At 37.6% G+C, this 24,064-nt stretch overlaps 1 protein-coding gene and 1 pseudogene across 2 annotated transcripts in view; both read left to right on the forward strand.

The window, feature by feature from the left end:
- CUTC (cutC copper transporter) overlaps window positions 1-15,244 on the forward strand; it is a 62,679-nt gene extending 47,435 nt beyond the window's left edge. The window contains exon 10 of one of the 2 annotated variants that reach the window (XM_077125722.1): window positions 14,326-15,244. The gene's annotated coding sequence lies outside the window, so the exon portion shown is untranslated. Of the gene's footprint in view, window positions 1-6,771; window positions 11,996-14,325 lie in introns of those variants that run through there. The other variant, XM_077125720.1, reaches the window with a different exon arrangement.
- Window positions 6,959-11,995, forward strand: LOC143654131 (optineurin pseudogene; annotated as a pseudogene).
- Window positions 15,245-24,064: the final 8,820 nt, after the last annotated feature.

Below are 24,064 nucleotides of genomic sequence, written 5' to 3' on the forward strand. Positions count from 1 at the left end.
GTACATTTGCATCGATTAGAAAAAGAAACAAAAAGACAACAGAATAAGAATTAAAACATTAATAGAAAAAAAAAAACCCTATACCTCACATGCAGCTTCATTCAGTGTTTTAACATAATTGCATTACAATTGGGTAGTATTGTGCTGTCCATTTCTGAGTTTTTATATCCAGTCCCGTTGTACAGTCTGTATCCCTTCAGCTCCAATTACCCCTTCTCTCTCTTTTTTTTTTAATTAACGGAAAAAAAGAAATTAACCCAACATTTAGAAATCATACCATTCTACATATGCAATCAGTAATTCTTAACATCATCACATAGATGCATGATCATCAATTCTTAGTACATTTGCATCGGTTTAGAAGAACTAGCAACATAACCGAAAAAGATATAGAATGTTAATATAGCGACAAAAATAAAAGTAATGATAGTAAAGTCAAAACAAAACAAAACAAAACAAAACAAAAACCAATAGCTCAAGTGCAGCTTCATTCAGTGTTTTAACAAGATTACTTTACAATTAGGTATTATTGTGCTGTCCATTTTTGAGTTTTTGTATCTAGTCCTGTTGCACAGTCTGTATCCCTTCAACTCCAATTACCCATTATCTTACCCTGTTTCTACCTCCTGCTGGACTCTGTTACCAATGACATATTCCAAATTTATTCTCGAATGTCCGTTCACATCAGTGGGACCATACAGTATTTGTCCTTTAGTTTTTGGCTAGACTCACTCAGCATAATGTTCTCTAGGTCCATCCATGTTATTACATGCTTCATAAGTTTATCCTGTCTTAAAGCTGCATAGTATTCCAGCGTATGTATATACCACAGTTTGTTTAGCCACTCTTCTGTTGATGGAGATTTCGGCTGTTTCCATCTCTTTGCAATTGTAAATAACGCTGCTATAAACATTGGTGTGCAAATGTCCGTTTGTGTCTTTGCCCTTAAGTCCTTTGAGTAGATTCCCAGCAATGGTATTGTTGGGTCGTATGGCAATTCTATATTCAGCTTTTTGAGGAACCGCCAAACTGCCTTCCACAGTGGTTGCACCTTTTGACATTCCCACCAACAGTGGATAAGTGTGCCTCTTTCTCCGCATCCTCTCCAACACTTGTCATTTTCTGTTTTGTTGATAATGGCCATTCTGGTGGGTGTGAGATGATATCTCATTGTGGTTTTGATTTGCATTTCTCTAATGGCCAGGGACATTGAGCATCTCTTCATGTGCATTTTGGCCATTTGTATTTCCTCTTCTGATAGGTGTCTGTTCAAGTCTTTTTCCCATTTTGTAATTGGGTTGGCTGTCTTTTTGTTGTTGAGATGAACAATCTCTTTATAAATTCTGGATACTAGACCTTTATCTGATATATCATTTCCAAAAATTGTCTCCCATTGTGTAGGCTGTCTTTCTACTTTCTTGATGAAGTTCTTTGATGCACAAAAGTGTTTAATTTTGAGGAGCTCCCATTTATTTATTTCCTTCTTCAGTGTTCTTGCTTTAGGTTTAAGGTCCATAAAACCTCCTCCAGTTGTAAGATCCATAAGATATCTCCCAACATTTTCCTCTAACTGTTTTATGGTCTTAGACCTAATGTTTAGATCTTTGATCCATTTTGAGTTAGCTTTTGTATAGGGTGTGAGAGATGGGTCTTCTTTCATTCTTTTGCATATGGATATCCAGTTCTCTAGGCGCCATTTATTGAAGAGGCTGTTCTGTCCCAGGTGAGTTGGCTTGACTGCCTTATCAAAGATCAAATGTCCATAGATGAGAGGGTCTATATCTGAGCACTCTATTCGATTCCATTGGTCGATATATCTATCTTTATGCCAGTACCATGCTGTTTTGACCACTGTGGCTTCATAATATGCCTTAAAGTCCGGCAGCGCGAGACCTCCAGCTTCGTTTTTTTTCCTCAAGATGTTTTTAGCAATTCGGGGCACCCTGCCCTTCCAGATAAATTTGCTTATTGGTTTTTCTATTTCTGAAAAATAAGTTGTTGGGATTTTGATTGGTATTGCATTGAATCTGTAAATCAATTTAGGTAGGATTGACATCTTAACTATATTTAGTCTTCCAATCCATGAACACAGTATGCCCTTCCATCTATTTAGGTCTTCTGTGATTTCTTTTAACAGTTTTTTGTAGTTTTCTTTGTATAGGTCTTTCGTCTCTTTAGTTAAATTTATTCCTAGGTATTTTATTCTTTTAGTTGCAATTGTAAATGGGATTCGTTTCTTGATTTCCCCCTCAGCTTGTTCATTGCTAATGTATAGAAACACTACAGATTTTTGAATGTTGATCTTGTAACCTGCTACTTTGCTGTACTCCTTTATTAGCTCTAGTAGTTTCGTTGTGGATTTTTCCGGGTTTTCGACATATAGTATCATATCGTCTGCAAACAGTGATAGTTTTACTTCTTCCTTTCCAATTTTGATGCCTTGTATTTCTTTTTCTTGTCTAATTGCTCTGGCTAGAACCTCCAACACAATGTTGAATAATAGTGGTGATAGTGGACATCCTTGTCTTGTTCCTGATCTTAGGGGGAAAGTTTTCAATTTTTCCCCATTGAGGATGATATTAGCTGTGGGTTTTTCATATATTCCCTCTATCATTTTAAGGAAGTTCCCTTGTATGCCTATCTTTTGAAGTGTTTTCAACAGGAAAGGATGTTGAATCTTGTCAAATGCCTTCTCTGCATCACTTGAGATGATCATGTGATTTTTCTGCTTTGATTTGTTGATATGGTGTATTACATTAATTGATTTTCTTATGTTGAACCATCCTTGCATACTTGGGATGAATCCTACTTGGTCATGATGAATAATTCTTTTAATGTGTTGTTGGATACGATTTGCTAGAATTTTATTGAGGATTTTTGCATCTATATTCATTAGAGAGATTGGCCTGTAGTTTTCTTTTTTTGTAATATCTTTGCCTGGTTTTGGTATGAGGGTGATGTTGGCTTCATAGAATGAATTAGGTAGTTTTCCCTCCAATTCGATTTTTTTGAAGAGTTTGAGGAGAATTGGTACTAATTCTTTCTGGAACGTTTGGTAGAATTCACATGTGAAGCCATCTGGTCCTGGACTTTTCTTTTTAGGAAGCTTTTGAATGACTAATTCAATTTCTTTACTTGTGATTGGTTTGTTGAGGTCATCTATGTCTTCTTGAGTCAAAGTTGGTTGTTCATGTCTTTCCAGGAACCCGTCCATTTCATCTAAATTGTTGTATTTATTAGCGTAAAGTTGTTCATAGTATCCTGTTATTACCTCCTTTATTTCTGTGAGGTCAGTAGTTATGTCTCCTCTTCCATTTCTGATCTTATTTATTTGCATCCTCTCTCTTCTTCTTTTTGTCAATCTTGCTAAGGGCCCATCAATCTTATTGGTTTTCTCATAGAACCAACTTCTGGTCTTATTGATTTTCTCTATTGTTTTCATGTTTTCAATTTCATTTATTTCTGCTCTGATCTTTGTTATTTCTTTCCTTTTGCTTGCTTTGGGATTAATTTGCTGTTCTTTCTCCAGTTCTTCCAAGTGAACAGTTAATTCCTGCATTTTTGCCTTTTCTTCTTTTCTGATATAGGCATTTAGGGCAATAAATTTCCCTCTTAGCACTGCCTTTGCTGCATCCCATAAGTTTTGATATGTTGTGTTTTCATTTTCATTTGCCTCGAGGTATTTACTAATTTCTCTTGCAATTTCTTCTTTGACCCACTCGTTGTTTAAGAGTGTGTTGTTGAGCCTCCACGTATTTGTGAATTTTCTGGCATTCCGCCTATTATTGATTTCCAACTTCATTCCTTTATGATCCGAGAAAGTGTTGTGTATGATTTCAATCTTTTTAAATTTGTTAAGACTTGCTTTGTGACCCAGCATATGGTCTATCTTTGAGAATGATCCATGAGCACTTGAGAAAAAGGTGTATCCTGCTGTTGTGGGATTTAATGTCCTATAAATGTCTGTTAAGTCTAGCTCCTTTATAGTAATATTCAGATTCTCTATTTCTTTATTGATCCTCTGTCTAGATGTTCTGTCCATTGATGAGAGTGGGGAATTGAAGTCTCCAACTATTATGGTATTTGTGTCTATTTCCGTTTTCAGTGTATTCCTCATGTATTTTGGGGCATTCTGGTTCGGTGCATAAATATTTATGATTGTTATGTCTTCTTGTTTAATTGTTCCTTTTATTAGTATATAGTGTCCTTCTTTGTCTCTTTTAACTGTTTTACATTTGAAGTCTAACTTGTTGGATATTAGTATAGCCACTCCTGCTATTTTCTGGTTGTTATTTGCATGAAATATCTTTTCCCAACCTTTCACTTTCAACCTATGTTTATCTTTGGGTGTAAGATGTGTTTCCTGTAGACAGCATATAGAAGGATCCTGTTTTTTAATCCATTCTGCCATTCTATGTCTTTTGATTGGGGAATTCAGTCCATTAACATTTAGTGTTATTATTGTTTGGATAATATTTTCCTCTACCATTTTGCCTTTTGTATTATATATATCATATCTGACTTTCCTTCAGAAAGAGAGAATTTTGAAAGCAGCAAGACACAACCAATCCATCACATACAACAAAAGCCCAATAAGACTATGTGTGGATTTCTCAGTAGAAATCATGGAGGTGAGAAGGCAATGGTATGACATATTTAGGATTCTAAAAGAGAAAAACGGCCTACCAAGAATTCTATATCCAGCAAAATTGTCCTTCAAAAATGAGAGGGAGATCCCTCCTACATGGGACATGACATCTAGGGGTGAATGTCTCCCTGGTGGCATGGGAGATGACCCCCAGGGATGAGTCTGTCTCTGTTGCCATGGGATCAGCAATGCCATCCTGACCAAAAGGGGGAAAAGAAGTGTAACAAATATCAGTGGCTGAGAGAGTTCAAATAAAGTCAAGAGCTACTCTGAAGGCCACTTCCTACACAAGCTTCAGTTAGAAAGTGCTACCTTTCATAACTTGCCAAACCCCAACCAAAACTATTCCAGCCAATCCTAGAGAACACCTAGGGCAATATATAAGATTCTACAAAGGTTCTACGCACTAGACTAACTTTCCAGAAATGTACAATCTCCAGATGGGTCCCTGGACGAGATAAGTCCTGAAACCTCGAGGGGCCAGTCTCTCCAGAGCATCAGCTAGTTCCATCCCCCTACCCATATTATCAACAGCCCTTTCAACATGAAAAAGTTAGAATGGGCATAGGCCAAATACCCCTAAAGAGTGAGAAAGATCAAAGGTGGTGATGGAATCATACAGAGACAATAAGGTTTAACAAATGAGTATGATTACTGAGTCATTATATTGATATTTCTTTTAGTCTCCAGTATCATAGAGCAGCTAGAAGTAAGAACCTAAAATTGTGGAATTGTAACCCATACCAAATTCTGAAATCTGTTCAACTAATGTGGCGATGTGCTTTGAAATATATTGCTTTTTTGTATACATGTTATTTTTCATAAAAAGGAAAAAAAAGTCAATTGTGATGATAAAAAATTTATTCCTTCTAGCCGCCAATGTTTTGGAGCAGCGAGAAGGAAAAATCTGAGATGATGGTATGGTAGCCCATGACAAACTCTGGGATATGTCCTGTAACCACTTGTTGAAAAGTGCTTTGAAAACTCCTGCTTTTTTCTTTCATTGCTTTGTATATATGTTACATTATACAACAAAAATTTTAAAAAGACAACAAATTTAAAAATAAGCGAAAGACTTGAATAGACATGTCTCCAAAGAGGATATATAAATGGCTAAAAAGCACATGAAAAGATGCTCAACATCACTAGTTATTAGGGAAATTCAAATCAAAATCACAATGAGATATATTTTCATACCCACTCGGATGGGACTATTAGACCACAGAAAATTACAGGCGTTAGAGAGGATGTGTTGAAATAGGAACTCTCATTCATTGCTAGTGGGAATGTAAAATGGTGCAGCTGCTATGAAAGACAATTTGGCAGTCCTTCGGGAAGTAGGTATAGAATTATCATACAATCTGGCAATCCTACTACTAGTTGTATACCTAGAAAAATTGAAAGCAGGGACTTGAAGAGAAATTTGCACACTGATGTTCATAGTGGCATTATTCACAATTGCCAAAAGATAGAAACAACTCAAGTGTCCATCAACCTATGAGTGGATAAATAAAATATGGTCTATACATACAATGGGATATTATTTAACCATAAAAAGAAAGGAAGTGATGATGCCTATGATAGCATGATTGAATCTTGGGGACATTATTCTGAGTTAAATGAGACAGACACAAAAGAATAAGTACTGTATGATCTCATTGATATGAACTAATTATAATCAGCAAACTCACACAGAATATAGAATATATGTTACCAGGGGATATATCAGGGGTAGAGAATGGGGAATTGATGCTTAATTTGTACAGAATTTCTATTTAGGTTGAGTATAAAAGTTTGGAAATGAACGGTAGCGATGGTAGTATGGCACTGTGAATATTACTAATAGTGCTGAATTATATTGTGAATGTGGTTAAAAGGGGAAATTTTAGATCATATGTTACTAGAATGAAAATTAAAAGATGAACTCTAGGACTATATAACACAGGACCCTATTACAGACAATGGAATATTGTAATAGTACAAGTATAAGAATGTTCTTTCATGAACTATAACAAAGTAAGACACCAATACAAGGTATTAATAATAGGGTGAGGTATGGCAAAAATATCTATCTAATCTAAATTATGACTATAGTTGATGGTACTATTTTAATATTCTTTCAGGGAGCCCCTGTCAGCTGCGCAGTGGGCACGTCGCAAGGCTGCCTGGGTGAATCGGCAGCCAGCTCGCAGCTGACCAGCCAGTCCCTGTGGGCATCTGCATCCGGGTCCGGAGTCCTTCCTCGCAGGCACAAGGCCAAGGGAGCCGTGAACACAGCAGAGGCTGGAGTGCGGCATCGCACATGCTGTCATGTCCCACCTCCTGCTTAGCTGCCTGGCTGAAAAGGGGACAGCTCCAGTAAAAGCAAAAGAAATGAACCCGCCAATCGGACTCACCCCAAACTGGACACCTGCGAAGTAGGAGCAAATGAAAGAGCTCCTTACTGAGACCCATCAGCTGAAGGAAGCCATGAAGCTAAATAACCAAGCTATGAAGGAGCCGTTCGAGAAGCTCTCCACCTGAAGAGAAAAACAAAAGGAGGAACACCAGTTCTTTGAAATACAGAGCAAGGAAGCCAAAGAGTGCTTGATGGCCTTAAATCATGAAAATGAACATTTTAAGCAAAAGCTTGAAAAGTTAAAAGGGAGAACAGGAAGGTCATTTGAGGACCCCCCTGGCTACTCCAGGGTTCCCAGGGCAGAACTGGAGCAGGCCATGGAGCAGCTGAAGGCATAGGTAGCCTGCCTCCATGCTGAAAAGGCAGATCTCCTGAGTATTGTGTCTGAGCTACAGTTCAAGCTGGGCTCAGGTGGAAAAGACTTCTTTGTCAAAGTTAGGATTGCTGAAGGAGAAGTGAAAAGGACAAGAAAAGAAATAAAGAATGGACTGGGCCCGCAGTAATGGCCTCCTTCAACACAAGCAAATCTGCAGAAGGTGCCAGGAATTGTTTGGAATTTGAGGATGTAACTGTGAGCCAGCTCCTGCTTTGCCTAAGAAGAGGAAACTAGAAAGTGGAGAGACCTGAAATTGTACTCAGGGATGCCAAAGAAAGAATTTCAAATTTTGAAAATAAAGGAAATGTTCATTCTGAAATTGAAACCCAAACAGAGGGGAACACAGAGAAAAAGAAGAAGAAAAGCACAGAGATTGTTGGAAATGAAGTGGAAGCCCTGAACGTCCAGATAACAACCCTATTTAAACAGCTCCAAGAGGCGCACATTAAACTCAGGGAAGCAGTGTTAATGAAGAATAGACTTCAAGAAAAGTGTCAGACCGTTAAGAGGAAAAATTCTGCAACCCCATCAGAGCCGTATGAAAAGCAAGAGCTTGTAAATAATAACGAAAAGCTTGAACTGCAAGTCAAAAGTATACAGTCAGAAATCAAAATGGACCAAGCTAAAACAGAAGATGTAAAGGTCAAATTAGCCTCCCTTACAGTTGACACACAGCTTCTTTAAGAACACAGTAGTGCACTAAAGATGATGGAAGAACTGGAAAGGAAAGAATCAGAAAAAGTGGATAAGGCGATGCTGGAGGAGCTGCATGGGAAACTGGTTCAGGCAGAGAACGTGTTACCTCTGAGCAGTCCACGTGGATGAGATGAAGCAGACCATCACCAGGTAGGAGTAGGAGCTGGGGATGGTGACCATACTGACAGCTCAGATGGAGGTTTACTGCTCCAACTTTCATGCTCTAAGAGCAGCAAGGGAGAAAATCCATGAAGAAAAGGAGCAACTGGTCTTGCAGCTGCCCCCTTGCTGAAAGAGAATAATGTTTCTGAACATGGAGGCACACCGTCCTTGATGGAGATACAGAGTCACCATGGGGCAGGACAAATGACACAGACCAGCAGGCTTATGTCATCCAGATGGGAGCTGAGGATGGAGGCTGGTGGTGGCAGCAACAGCAGAACCTTCCAGTTCACTCCTGCCCCAAATGTGGTGAGGTACGGCCTGACATGGACACCTGCAGATCCATGTCATGGACTGTATCATTTAAGTGTTCATGCCTCACATACCCCCAAACCATTGGTAAACATCAGATGGTTTTCCTCCAAGAGTTGTACTTTGGTTTTATTTGTTTCCACGCAAATATTTTGGCTCATTTTGTTTGTGTAAGGAGAAAGAAAACATATAAGTTCTAAGTAACACATTTTATCTTGGGCATTCTTAAATGCAGAAAATAGAATCCTTAACATGCCACCCTTCTAATAGCAAATTTGGGGGTTTCTACATTCAGTCTGTGCAAGCACTGCATGGCAGACACCAGGTAGCAATCTTTGCAACTAGAAAGGAAAAACTTCCCTGATAAATTTTAAGAACTGTTAAGGAAGCAGGAAAAATGACATGGTCATAGATATAATCAACATCCTTTCTTGATGAAAACACTTAAAAGGATAGGAATAGAAGAGAACTTCTTCAACATAAAAGGAACGTGTGAAAAACCCACAGCTAACATCATCCTCAATGGGGAAAGACTGAAAGCTTTCCCTCTAAGATCAAGAGCAAGATAAAGATGCCAAGTGTCACCATTGTTATTCAACATTGTGCTGGAAGTTCTAGCCAGAGCAACTAGACAAGGAAAAAGAAATAAAAGCCATCCAAATTGGAAAGGAAGAATTAAAGCTCTCAGTGTTTGCAGATGACATGATACTATATGTCAAAAATCCCAAAAAAATCTATAGCAAAGCTACCACAGCTAATACATAAGTACAGGAAAATGGCACAGTATAAGATCACCACCCCCCAAATCAGTAGTACTTCTATACACAAGTAATAAGCAATCTGAGGATGAAATCAAGAAAATAAATCCATTCACAACCAAAGAATCAAATATTTAGGAATAAATTTAAGGATACAAAAGACCTACACACAGAAAATGAAATTGCTAAAAGAAGTCATAGAAGACCTAAATAATGGAAGAGTATACCATGTTCATGGATTGGAAGACTAAATATAGTTAAGATGTCAATTCAACCCAAATTGATATATAGATGCAATGCCCTGCAAATTAAAATCCAAAAAACTTACTTTGCAGAAATAGAAAAACCAATAACCAAATTTATCTGGAAGGGTAGGGTATCCCAAATAGTTGAAAATATCCTGAGAAAGAAAAATGAAGTCAGAGGTCTCACACTACCTGACTTTAAAGCATATTACAAAGCTACAGTGGTACTGGCATAAAGATAGATATACTGACCAATGGAATCAAATTAAGTGTTCAGAAATAGACCTTCTTATCTATGGATAATTGATCTTTGATAAGGCAGTCAAGCCAAACCCACCTGGGACAGAGCATCCTCTTCAATAAATGGCACATGGAGAACTGAATATTATAGCAAAAGAATGAAAGAAGATCCATATCTCACACCCTATACAAAAATTAACTTAGATCAAAGACCTAAACATTAGAGCTAAGGCCACAAAATTTTTAGAAGAAAATGTAGGGAAATATCTTATAAAACTTGTAATAAGAGGCAGTCTCCTAGACCTTACACCCAAAGCATGAGCATTGGAAAAAAGATATGGATAAATGGGAACTCCTCAAAATTAAAAACACTTTTATGCACCAAAGAACATTGTCAAGTAACTGAAAAGACAGCCTACGCAATGGGAGACAATATTTGGAAACCATATATCAGATAATGGTTTAGTATCCAGAATATATATATGAAGAGATTCTTCAACTCAACAACAAAAAGGACAAACAATCCGAAGGGAATACAAATGGCTAAAACACAATGATTAAAAAGCACATGATAAGATGCTCAACCTCACTGGCTATTAGGGAAATGCAAATCAAAACCACAATGAGATACCATCTTACACTCACTAGAATGGCAATTATAAAACAACAGCAATAACAAGTGCTGGAGAGGATGTGGAGAAAGAGGCATGTTTATCCACTGTTGGTGGGGATGTGAAATGGTACAACCAGAAAGACAATTTTTTGGTTCCTCAGGAAGCTAAGTATAGAAATGCCATATGATTCAGCAATCCAATTACTAGGTATATATTCTGAGGACCTAAGGGCAAGGACACAAATAGACATTTGCATACCAATGTTTGTAGCAGCATTATGATTGTCAAGTGATGGAAACAGCCCAAATGTCCATCAAAGGATGAGTGGCTAAACAAGCTGCAGTATATACATGCAATAGAATATTACAGAGAGCTGTAAGACAGAATAAAGTCAAGAAGCACGTAACATGTGGATGAACCTTGACATTAAGCTGAGTGAAATTAACCAGAAACAAAAGGACAAATACTGTATGGTCTCACTAATGTGAACTAACATTAATGAGTGAACTTTGAGAATTGAAGTTAAGAACACAAGTTATCAGGAGATAGAAATACGGTAGAGACTGGACAATTGGTACTAAAGGAATACAGATTGTGCAACAGGATTGATTTTAAAAATTTAGAAATGGATAGCACAACACTACCTGATTGTAGAATAATAATATAAGTACACTGAATGAAGCTGAATGGGAATATGATTGAGGGAGAATACTGGGAGTGCATATAAAACCAGAAGGAAAGAAAGAGGATGAATACAGAGACAGTATAGTTTAGAAATGCCTAGAATGGACAATGATGGTGATTAAATGTACAAATAAAAAATGTTTTTGCAAGAGGGAGAACAAATGAATATCAATATTGCAGGGTGCTGAAAATAGATGGTATAAGGAAAAAAGTACAATCAATGCAAACTAGGGTTGATAGTCCAGAATAACATTGTAATATGCTTCCACCGAATGTAACAAAGGCATTATGCCAAAACTAAATGTCAACAGGTGGGGGGCATGGAGGAGGGATATGGATTCTTTTTGGAGGAAAAGGAAATGTCTTCAAATAGATTATGGTGGTGAAGGCATATCTATACACTTAGGTTGTATTGTATATATGAATAAAATTGTATAAAAATGAAAAGAAACAAGTGCTAGAGAAAATGTGGAGAAAACATGTATCTATTCACTGTCAATAGGAAAGCTGAGCGGTATTGCCCCTTGGAGGGCAGTATTGGTGGTTACATAGGAAGCTAGGAGTGGGGTTGCCATAGGATCATGAAACCCCAGTGCTCAGTACAGACCTGGAGGAACTGAGTGTGGAGACACAAATGGATATTTGCACACTGGTGTTTATGGCAACAGTGTTCCTGCACAATGAATGGAGATGGCCTAAGGGTACAACGACTGAGGAATGAAAGAGGGAACTATGGTGTATACATACAATGGACTACTGAGCAGCCCCAAGAAGGAAAGAAGTTGTGAGGTGTGGAACTAGGTAAATGAACTTTAAAGGCTGTATGTTAAATGGAATGTCGGAAATAAAAAAACAAATAATACCATGCCTCAATCATATGGACTAACTATAGTATAAAAACTTGGTGAACTGAAGTTGAGATCATGGCTTATCAGGTTGGGGCCTATTGTAAATGGTCGTAGATTGTAAGTTCTTACAGCAGGCATGTATATTCAGGAGTTGTAACTGTTATTTCTAAATTCTGAGATATTGAACTGTTTGTTTAAAACCTGTCATTCCCAGAAACTTTAGGTATTTATATGACACCTGAGACTCAGAGTTAGAGCTCTGAAGCTATAAAGTCAGCAGTACCCCAAACAGGAACCATTTAAAAAGTTGAAAAAGTGACCAGACTTCAAGTAGAGATATGAATGAAGTTGATCTGGACAGGACTAAGGTATATCAGAATACAGGGTAAAGGCTGTTACTGTTCATATTTTAAAACTTCAACGTCAATGTGAGACCAAAGGAAGAGATGTTTATTTGGTACAAAATTTATATTTTGGGTGTGCTGGTTTGAAAGGATGTATGTCCCCTAGAAAAGCCATGTTTTAATCAAAATCCCATTTTGTAAAGGCAGAATAATCCTTATTCAATACTGTATGTTTGAATTTGTAATTAGATCATCTCCTTGGAGGTATGATTTAATCAAGAGTGATTGTTAAACTGGATTAGGTGACGACATGTCTTCACCCATTTGGGTGGGTCTTGATAAGTTTATGCAGTCCTATAAAAGAGGAAACATTTTGGAGAATGAAGGAGATTCAGAAAGAGCAGAGAATGCTATAGCACCAAGAAGCAGACTCCACCAGCCAGTGACCTTTGGAGATGAAGAAGGAAAATGCCTCCCAGGGAGCCTCATGAAACAGGAAGCCAGGAGAAGAAGCTAGCAGATGATGCCATGTTTGCCATGTGCCCTTCCAGATGAGAGAGGAGCCCTGATCGTGTTCACTATGTGCCTTTCCAGATGAGAGAGAAACTCTGACTGTGTTTGCCATGTGCCCTTCCACTTGACAAAGAAGCCCTGAACTTCATCAGCCTTCTTGAATCAAGGTATCTTTCCCTGGATACCTTTGATTGGACATTTCTATAGACTTGTTTTAACTGGGACATTTTCTTGGTCTTAGAACTGTAAACTAGCAACTTATTAAATTCCCCTTTTTAAAAGCCATTCTGTTTCTGGTATATTGCATTCTGGCAGCTAGTAAACTACAACATGGGGTAGTGCATTTCCTAATTTAATCTGTATGGTCAATTTAGTTGAACACCATAAGTACATGGAATCTCGAATAGGGTGTGTCATTTTGTCCATGTGGTCTGATGCCCTGATATATCCCAGACTAAATTGGGAAAGAAGTATTTGCAAGGTCTTTGTTCTAGTTTGCAAGCTGCTGGAATGCAATAATACCAGAAACGGAATGGCTTTAAAAGGGGGAAATCATTAAGTTGCAAGTTTACAATTCTAAGGCTATGAAGATGTCCAAATTAAAGCAAGGACATAGAAATGTCCAATCTAAGGCATCCAGAGAAAGAAACCTTGATTCAAGAAGGCCAATGATGTTCAGAGTTTCTCTCTCAACTGGAAATGCACAAGGCAAACATGGTGGCATCTGCTAGCTTTCTCTCCAGGTTTCTTGTTCCATGAACTCTCCCACAGGCATTTTGCTTCTTCATCTCCAAAGGTCTCTGGCTGCATAGACTCTTGCAGCTCTGAAGCTTTTTTCAAAATGTTTCCTTTTTTAAAGGATTCCAGTAAACTAATCAAGACCCATATAGAATGGATGGAGTCACATCTCCCACTAATTAAAGGTCAGTACCCACAATTGGGCATGTCACATCTTCCATGGAGATGGTCTAATCAAGTTTCCAAACACAGTGCTGAACAGGGATTAAAAGAAAAGGCTACCCCCACAAAATGGATCAGGATTAAAACATGGCTTTTCTAGGGCACATAATCCTTTCAACCCAGCACAGTTCCCTTGGGGGCTGGAAAGAAAGGAGGAAATATTCAACTATCCCATTTGGAGAATTTCTCATATTCTTACAAGCAGTGGGGATAGCCAAATCAATAGGCTGAGCCCTTGATCTTGAGGTTTGTCCCTATAAAATTTATTCCTGCAAAGGATAGCCTAAGTCTACTTAAAATTAGGCCTAAGAGTCACTCCCGAAGAACCTATTTTTTCCTCATATGTGGCCTCTCTCTTTAAGCCAACTCAGTAGGTGAACTCACTGTCCTCTCCCCCACGTGGGACATGATTCCATGGGTGTAAATCTCCATGGCAATGTGGGACAGAAATCCCAGAATGAGCTGGGACCCAGCATCAAGGGATTGAGAATACTTTCTTTCTTTCTTTCTTTTTTTTTTTTGCATAGGCAGGCACCAGGAATCGAACCCGGGTCTCCAGCACAGCAGGCGAGAACCCTACCTGCTGGACCACTGTGGCCCACCTGAGAATACTTTCTTGACCAAAAGAGGGAAGTGAAAAATGAGACAAAATAAAGTTTCGGTGGCCGAGAGATTTCAAACAGAGTCGAGATGTTATCCTGGAGGTTATTCTTATGCATTAATATAGATATCCCTTTTTAGTTTATGGTGGAGTGGAGTGGCTGGAGGGAAGTACCTGAAACTGTTGAGCTGTGTTCCAGTAGCCTTGATTCTTGAAGATGATTTTATAAAGATATAACTTTTACAATGCGACTGGATTGCGAAAACCTTGTGTCTGTGCTCCTCTTATCCAAGGTATGGACAGATGAGTGAAAAATGTGGATAAAAAAATAAATAACAGGGGGGAACCAGAGTAAAATTAATTGGGTAGGTGGAAATACTAGTGGTCAATAAGAGGAAGGAATAAGGCATATGGTATGTATGAGTTTTTTCTTTTAATTTCTTTTTCTGGAGTGATGCAACTGTTCTAAAAAATGATCATGGTTATCAGTACACAACTTGTGATGATATTATGAGCCATTGATTGTACATCATGTATGGAATGTATGTGTGTGAAGACTTATCAATAAAAATATTTTAAAATGGAAGGGGAGAGGCCAACATGGTGGCTTAGTGTGGTGGGAGATTTAATTCATCCTCCAGAGCAGCTAATAAATAGCCAGGAACAATACAAAAGTACTGCTGGGGCCACCTCAGTGACCAGACATACAGCATACCCCAGTCTGGACCAGCTGGACAGGCTGTGAGCCCACCCAGAACTGTGAGTCCCCCAGGCCATGGTGTCTGGTGACCCTCCCCCACAGATTGCTTCCCAGAAGGGAAAGGAAAGAGAGTTTACCAGCAGCAGGGGCTGAGCCCAACCAAACTCCGATTGTGGAATTAATTAACAAATTCTAACTACTAAAAATAGTCCTCCAGCTCAGCTGAACCTCAAGTAAAAGCAGAGGCCGCTGGATTTTGCCCTGGTACAGAGGGGGCAAGGCTGACAGAAAAAGAAAAAACAAACAACAAAGATTTTTTTTTTATTTGAAAAGGTCTGGCCCCTGAAGGAAAGAAGGGGGCACAAAGGACTGGGAGATTCACAGAGCAACATATCAACTTAAGCTCTTGATTGGAATTCAAGGAATGGGGGACCTGCTCTGAAAAGGATTTTTCTCTTTTGTTTTGGTGACTGTGTTTCTACAGCTTGACTGCTCTTTGGATACAGCTGCAGGGCTTCTCAGGCTCCACTGCCCCAGGCATAGGTAGAATTAAGCTTGTTTGAGTGTTTGTCTGGAACCTGTGCCTTCCCCAGGAGAGAGGTGGGGCCCAGCTCAGGTGGAATCCCTTCCTCAAGGAGTTCAGACTTCAGGGTCTGGAGAAATGAAGCAATTAAAACCAGACTACACTCTCCTCCATCACCACCACAGCAGGAAGAGTCTGCTGAAGTTAAAGGTACACATCACCTTATGCTGGTGGGACCCATAAAGCAGAAAAGCACCACACAGTAGGCAGGATAGGAAAAATGGAGAAAGAGCCCAGAGGCTTCATAGGAAATCCTTTCAATCTGCTGGGTCCCACCCTCAGGGAAAACTGATGCAGGTGACTCTTACCTTCTGATAGGAGGCCAGTTTGGTTTGGGAAAATTTAGCTGGGTCTATAATACCTAAGAAAGCCCTCCTAAGGGGGGGGGGGGGAAAGACACCATACAGGCAAGGAAAGAAACAAGAACTGAAAAATTCTGATCTGTTAAACAAAACCTAAGCTAGAGGTCCAGAATAAGCTGAACTGAATATCAAAGAACAGATAGACAACAAAGCCATCCAGCAGGAAAATCCTGGGTTAAAAAAGTGGAAACAATCTCTCCAGAATAAACTAATTAAGATAATTAAATGCCTAGACACCAGCAAAAAAATAATGAATCATACTAGGAAAATTGAAGATATGGCCCAGTCAAAGGAACAAACCAACAATTCAAATGAGATACAGAAGTTGAAACAATTAATTTAGAATGTTTGAACAGACATGGAAAACCTCATAAAAAATCAAATCAGTGAATCAAGGAAGAATATAAAGAAGGCAAGGAATGAACAAAAAGAAGAGATCAAAAGTCTGAAAAAAGCAAATCACAGAACTTATGGGAATGAAAGCCACAGTAGAAGAGATGAAAAAAACAATGGAAACCTACAATGTCAGATTTCAAGAGGCAGAAGATAGGATTAGTGAACTAGAGGATGGGACATCTGAAATCCAACAAGCAAAAGAAAATGTAGGAAAAAGAATGGGAAAATATGATCAGGGACTCAGGAAATTGAATGACAACATGAAGCACATGAACATATGTGTTGTGGGTGTCCCAGAAGGAGAAGAGAAGGGAAAAGGAGGAGAAAAACTAATGGAGGAAATTATCACTGAAAATTTCCCAACTCTTATGAAAGACTTAAAATTACAGATACAAGAAGTGCAGTGTACCCCAAACAGAATAGATCCAAATAGACATACTCCAAGACACTTACTAATCAGAATGTCAGATGTCAAAGAGAAAGAGAGACTCTTGAAAGCAGCAAGAGAAAAGCAATCCATCACATACAAGGGAAGCCCAATAAGACTATGCATAGACTTCTCAGCAGAAACCATGGAAGCGAAAAGACGGTGGGATGATATATTTAAATTACTAAAGGAGAAAAACTGCCAACCAAGAATTCTATATCCAGCAAAATTGTCCTTCAAAAATGAGGGGGAAATTAAAACATTTTCAGATAAAAAATCACTGAGAGAATTTGTGATCAAGAGACCAGCTCTGCAAGAAATACTAAAGGGAGCATTAGAGACTTATATGAAAAGATAGGAGAGAGAGTTGGGGAGAAGAGTGTAGAAATGAGGACTATCAGTAATGGTAAAAAGAAGGAAAATTAGATATGACATATAAAATCCAAAAGGCAAAATGGTAGAAGAAAGTACTGCCCATACAGTAATAACACTTAATGTTAATGGATTAAACTCCCCAATCAAAAGACATAGACTGGCAGAATGGATTTAAAAACAGGACCAATCTATATGTCTAAAGGAAAAGCATCTCAGACTCAAGGATAAACATAGGTTGAAAGTGAAAGGTTGGGAAAAGATATTTCATGCAAATAACAATCAGAAAAGAGCAGGAATAGCTATACTAATATCCAAGAAATTAGACTTCAAATGTAAAACAGTTAAAAGAGAAAAATACACTATCTATTAATGAAAGGAATAATTTGACAAGAAGACATAACAATCATAAATATTTATGTAGTGAGCCAGAATGCTCCAAAATATGTGAGGCAAACATTGAAAAGAGAAACAGACACATCTACCATAATAAATGGAGACTTCAATTCCCCACTCTTATCAATGGACAGAACATCTTGTCAGAGGATCAATAAAGAGACAGAGAACTTGAATAATATAATAAATGAGCTACACTTAACAGATATTTATAGAACATTACACCCCACAACAGCAGGATACACCTTTTTCTCAAGTGCTCATAGATCATTCTCAAGGATAAACCATATGCTGGGTCACAAAGCAAGTCTCAATACATATAAAAAGATTGAAATCATACAAAACACTTTCTCAGATCATAGAGGAATGAAGTTGGAAATCAATAATAGGCAGAGGGCCAGAAAATTCACAAATATGTGGAGGCTCAACAACACACTCTTAAACAACCAGTGGGTTAAGGAAGAAATTACAAGAGAAACCAGTAAATATCTTGAGGCAATTGAAAATGAAAACACAATGTATCAAAATTTATGGGATGGAGCAAAGGCAGTGCTAAGAGGGAAATTTATTGCCCTAAATGTCTATATCAAAAAAAGGGCAAAAATCAAGGAATTAACTGTCCACTTGGAAGAACTAGAGAAAGAACAGTAAACTAACCCCAAAGCAAGCAAAAGGAAAGAAATAATGAAGATTAGAGCAGAAATAAATGAAATTGAGAACACGAAAACAATCAAGAAAATCAACAAAACCAGAAGCTGGTTCTATGAGAAAATCAATAAGATTGATGGACCCTTAGAGAGGGTGACAAACAGAAGAAGAGAGAGGATGCAAATAAATAAAATCAGAAATGGAGGAGGAGACATAACCATTGACCCCACAGAAATAAAGGAAGTACTGAGAGGATTCTATGAACAATTTTATGCTAATATACTTGACAATGTAGATGAAATGGACAACTTCCTAGAAAGGTATGAACAGTGAACATTGACTCGAGAAGAAATAGACAACCTCAACAAACCAATCACAAGTAAAGAAATTGAATCATTCATTAAGAAGCTCCCCAAAGTAAGATAAGGGATTTGGGGTGTTTGAGGTTTTCTTTTTGCATGTGGCTGTGTAGTTCTGTTTTTTCTCCTTGAAGCAATAAAAATTGTCTAAAACTGAAAAAAAAGAAGCTCCCCAAAAAGAAAAGTCTGGGACCAGATGGCTTCACATGTGAATTCTACCAAACATTTAGGTAAGAATTAGTACCAATCCTGCTCAAACTCTTCAAAGATAATTGAAGAGGAGGGAAAGCTACCTAACTCATTCTACGAAACCAACATCACCCTCATACCAAAGCCAGACAAAGATATTATATAAAAAAGAAAACTACAGACAAATCTCTCTTATGAATGTAGATGCAAAAATCCTCAACAAAATTCTTGCAAATCGAATCCAGCAACATGTTAAAAGAATTATACACCATGAGCAAATAGGATTCATCCCAGATATGCAAGGATGGTTCAACATAAGAAAATCAATTAGTGTAATACACCATATCAACAAATCAAAGCAGAAAAACCACATGATCATCTCAATTGATTCAGAAAAGGCATTTGACAAAATTTAACATTCTTTCCTGTTGGCAACACTTCAAAGGATAGGAATAGAAGGGAACTTCCTAAACATGATAAAGGGAATATATGAAAAACTCACAACTAACATCATCCTCAATTGGGAAAAACTGAAAGCTTTCCCCTAAAGATCAGGAACAAGACAAGGATGTCCACTATTACCATTCAACATTGTGTTGAAAGTTCTAGCCAGAGCAATTAGACAAGAAAAAGAAATACAAGGCATCCAAATTGGAAAGGAAGAAGTAATACTCTCACTGTTTGCAGATGATATGATACTATATGTCAACCCCCCCAAAAAAAATTCACAGCAAAACTACTAGAACTAATAAATGAGTACAGCAGAGTGGCAGGTTACAAGATCAACACTCAAAAATCTGTAGTGTTTCTATACACTAGTAATAAATAATCTGAGGGGGAATCAAGAAAAAAATTCCATTGACAATTGTAACCAAAAGAATAAAATATTTGGGAATAAATTTGACTAAAGATATAAAAGACCTATATAAAGAAAACTACAAGAAATTGTCAAAAGAAATCACAGAATACCTAAAGAAATGGAAGGGCATACTGTGTTCATGGATTGGAAGACTAAATATAGTTAAGATGTCAATTCTACCTATATTGATTTACAGATTCAATGCAATGCCAATTAAAATCCCAAAAACTTACTTTCCACAAATAGAAAAACCAATAACCAAATTTATCTGGAAGGGAAGGATGCCCCGAATAGCTAAAAGTATCCTGAGCAAGAAAAATGAAGTCGGAGGTCTCACACTACCTGACTTTAAGGTATATTATGAAGCTACAGTTGTCAAAACAGCATGGTACTGGCATAAAGATAGATATACTGACCAATGGAACTGAATAGAGTGTTCAGATATAGGCCCTCTCATCTATGGATGATTGATCTTTGATAAGGCAGTCAAGTCAACTCACCTGGGATGGAAAAGTCTCTTCAATAAATGGTGCCTAGAGAACTGGATATCCACATGCAAAAGAATGAAAGAGGATCCATATCTCACACCCTATACAAAAATTAACTCAAAATGGATCAAAGACCTAAACATTAGATCTAAGATCATAAAACTGTTAGAAGAAAATGTAGGGAAATATCTTATAAATCTTATAACAGGAGGTGGTTTCCTAGACCTTACACCCAAAGCATGAGCATTGAAGAAAGAAATAAGTAAAAGAGAACTCCTCAAAATGAAACACTTTTGGGCATCCAAGAACTTCATCAAGAAAGTAAAAAGGCAGCTCACACAATGGGAGACAATATTTGGAAATGATATATCAGATAAAGTTCTAGTATCCAGAATATATAAACAGATTGTTCAACTCAGCAACAAAAAGACAGACAACCCAATTACAAAATGGACAAAAAGCTTGAACAGACACTTCTCAGAAGAGGAAATACAAATGGCCAAAAGGCACATGAAGAGATGCTCAACTTCCCTGGCTATTAGGGAAATGCAAATCAAAACCACAATGATATATCATCTCACACCCACCAGAATGGCCATTATCAATAAAACACAAAACAACAAGTGTTGGAGAGGATGTGGAGAGAGAGGCACACTTTTCCACTATTGGTGTGATGTCAAATGGTACAACTGCTGTAGAAGGCAGTTTGGCGGTTGCTCAGATAGCTAAGTATAGAATTTCCATATGACCCGGCAATACCATTGCTAGGTATCTACTCAGAGGACATGAGGGCAAAGACAGAAACGGACATTTGCACACCAATGCTTATAGCAGCATTATTTACAACTGCCAAGAGATGGAAACAGACCAAATGTCCATCCACAGAAGAGTGGCTAAACAAGCTGTGGTATATACACACAATGGAACATTATACAGCTGTAAGACAGAATAAGGTTATGAAGTAAGCAAAGACATAGATGGACTTTAAGGATATTATGCTGAGTGAGATTAGCCAGAAACAAAAGGACAAATACTGTATGGTCTCACTGATATGAACTAACATTAATAAAAGAACTTGGATAATTTCAGTTAAGAACAGAGGTCATTAGGAGATAGAAATAGGGTAGATATTGGGTAATTGGAACTAAAGGGATACAGATTGTGCAATGGGACTGATTGTAAAAATTCAGAAATGGATAACACAATACTACCTAACTGTAATCCAATAATGTTAGAACACTAAATGAAGCTGAATGTGAGAATGATAGAGAGAGGAGGACTTGGGACACAAATGTAATTGGAAGGAAAGCTATATGATAATGACTGAGATGGTATAATCTAGGAATGCCTAGGGTGTATAATGATAGTGACTAAAGGTACAAATTTAAAAATGTTTTGCATGAGGAAGAACAAAGGTATGTCAATACTGCAGGGTGTTGAAAATAGATGGTAATTAATATTTTAAAACTTTAACTTATGTGTGAGACTAAAGCAAAAAATGTTTACTTGGTACAAAATTTATATTTTGACTAGTGCATTTCCTATATAACTTATGTGGACAGCTTAACTGAACACCATAAATACATGGAACTTTGAGTAGGGCATGAGATTTTGTAGGTTTGTCCAGAATGATGCCCCCAATAAATCCCAGAAGGATTTGAACAGTAAACAAAAATGTATTTGCAAAGTCCCCTTGGAGGAATGATGAGAAAGAGGGAAAATCCAACTTCCCCAAGTGGAGAATTCTTTTTTTTTTTTTTTTTTATTAATTAAAAAAAGAATTAACAAAACAATTAGAAATCATTTCAATGTACATGTACAATCAGTAATTCTTAATAACATCACATAGTTGCATATTCATCATTTCTTAGTACATTTGCATCGATTTAGAAAAAGAAATAAAAAGACAACAGAATAAGAATTAAAACAATAATAGAAAGAAAAAAAAAAACAAAAAAAACAAAAACAAAAAACCTATACCTCACATGCAGCTTCATTCAGTGTTTTAACATAATTGCATTACAATTGGGTAGTATTGTGCTGTCCATTTCTGAGTTTTTATATCCAGTCCCGTTGTACAGTCTGTATCCCTTCATCTCCAATTATCCCTTCTCTTTTTTTTTTAATTAACAGAAAAAAAGAAATTAACCCAACATTTAGAGATCATACCATTCTACACATGCAATCATTAATTCTTAACATCATCACATAGCTGCATGGTCATCATTTGTTAGTACATTTGCATTGGTTTAGAAGAACTAGCAACATAACCGAAAAAGATATAGAATGTTAATATAGAGAAAAAAATAAAAGTAATAATAGTAAAATCAAAACAAAACAACACAAAACAAAACAAAAACCTATAGCTCAGATGCAGCTTCATTCAGTGTTTTAACATGATTACTTTACAATTAGGTATTATTGTGCTGTCCATTTTGGAGTTTTTGTATCTAGTCCTGTTGCACAGTCTGTATCCCTTCAGCTTCAATTACCCATTGTCTTACCCTGTTTCTAACTCCTGCTGAACTCTGTTACCAATGACATATTTCAAGTTTATTCTCGAATGTCCGTTCACATCAGTGGGACCATACAGTATTTGTCCTTTAGTTTTTGGCTGGATTCACTCAGCATAATATTCTCTAGGTCCATCCATGTTATTACATGGTTCATAAGTTTATCTTGTCTTAAAGCTGCATAATATTCCATCATATGTATATACCACAGTTTGTTTAGCCACTCTTCTGTTGATGGAGATTTTGGCTGTTTCCATCTCTTTGCAATTGTAAATAATGCTGCTATAAACATTGGTGTGCAAATGTCCGTTTGTGTCTTTGCCCTTAAGTCCTTTGAGTAGATACCTAGCAATGGTATTGCTGGGTCGTATGGCAGTTCTATATTCAGCTTTTTGAGGAACCGCCAAACTGCCTTCCACAGTGGTTGCACCCTTTGACATTCCCACCAACAGTGGATAAGTGTGCCTCTTTCTCCGCATCCTCTCCAGCACTTGTCATTTTCTGTTTTGTTGATAATGGCCATTCTGGTGGGTGTGAGATGATATCTCATTGTGGTTTTGATTTGCATTTCTCTAATGGCCAGGGACATTGAGCATGTCTTCATGTGCCTCTTGGCCATCCGTATTTCCTCTTCTGAGAGGTGTCTGTTCAAGTCTTTTTCCCATTTTGTAATTGGGTTGGCTGTCTTTTTGTTGTTGAGATGAACAATTTCTTTATAAATTCTGGATACTAGACCTTTATCTGATATATCATTTCCAAATATTGTCTCCCATTGTGAAGGCTGTCTTTCTACTTTCTTGATGAAGTTCTTTGATGCACAAAAGTGTTTAATTTTGAGGAGTTCCCATTTATTTATTTCCTTCTTCAGTGCTCTTGCTTTAGGTTTAAGGTCCATAAAACCGCCTCCAGTTGTAAGATCCATAAGATATCTCCCTACATTTTCCTCTAACTGTTTTATGGTCTTAGACCTAATGTTTAGATCTTTGATCCATTTTGAGTTAACTTTTGTATAGGGTGTGAGAGATGGGTCTTCTTTCATTCTTTTGCATATGGATATCCAGTTCTCTAGGCACCATTTATTGAAGAGACTGTTCTGTCCCAGGTGAGTTGGCTTGACTGCCTTATCAAAGATCAAATGTCCAAGTGGAGAATTCTTGATATTTCACAAGCAGTGGGGACAACCAAAGCAATAGGCCAAGCCCCCAATATTGGGGTTTGTTCATATGAAACTTAACCCCGCAAAGGATAGGCTAAGTTTACTTAAAATTAAGCCTAAGAGTCACCCCCAAGAGAACTTCTTTTGTTTCTCAGATGTGACCACTCTGTCAGCCAACATTACAAGCAAACTCACTGCCCTCCCCCTCTCTACGTGG

This window comes from Tamandua tetradactyla, chromosome 13 (genome assembly GCF_023851605.1).
Source record: "Tamandua tetradactyla isolate mTamTet1 chromosome 13, mTamTet1.pri, whole genome shotgun sequence".
NCBI classification, from domain to species: Eukaryota; Metazoa; Chordata; class Mammalia; order Pilosa; family Myrmecophagidae; genus Tamandua; species Tamandua tetradactyla.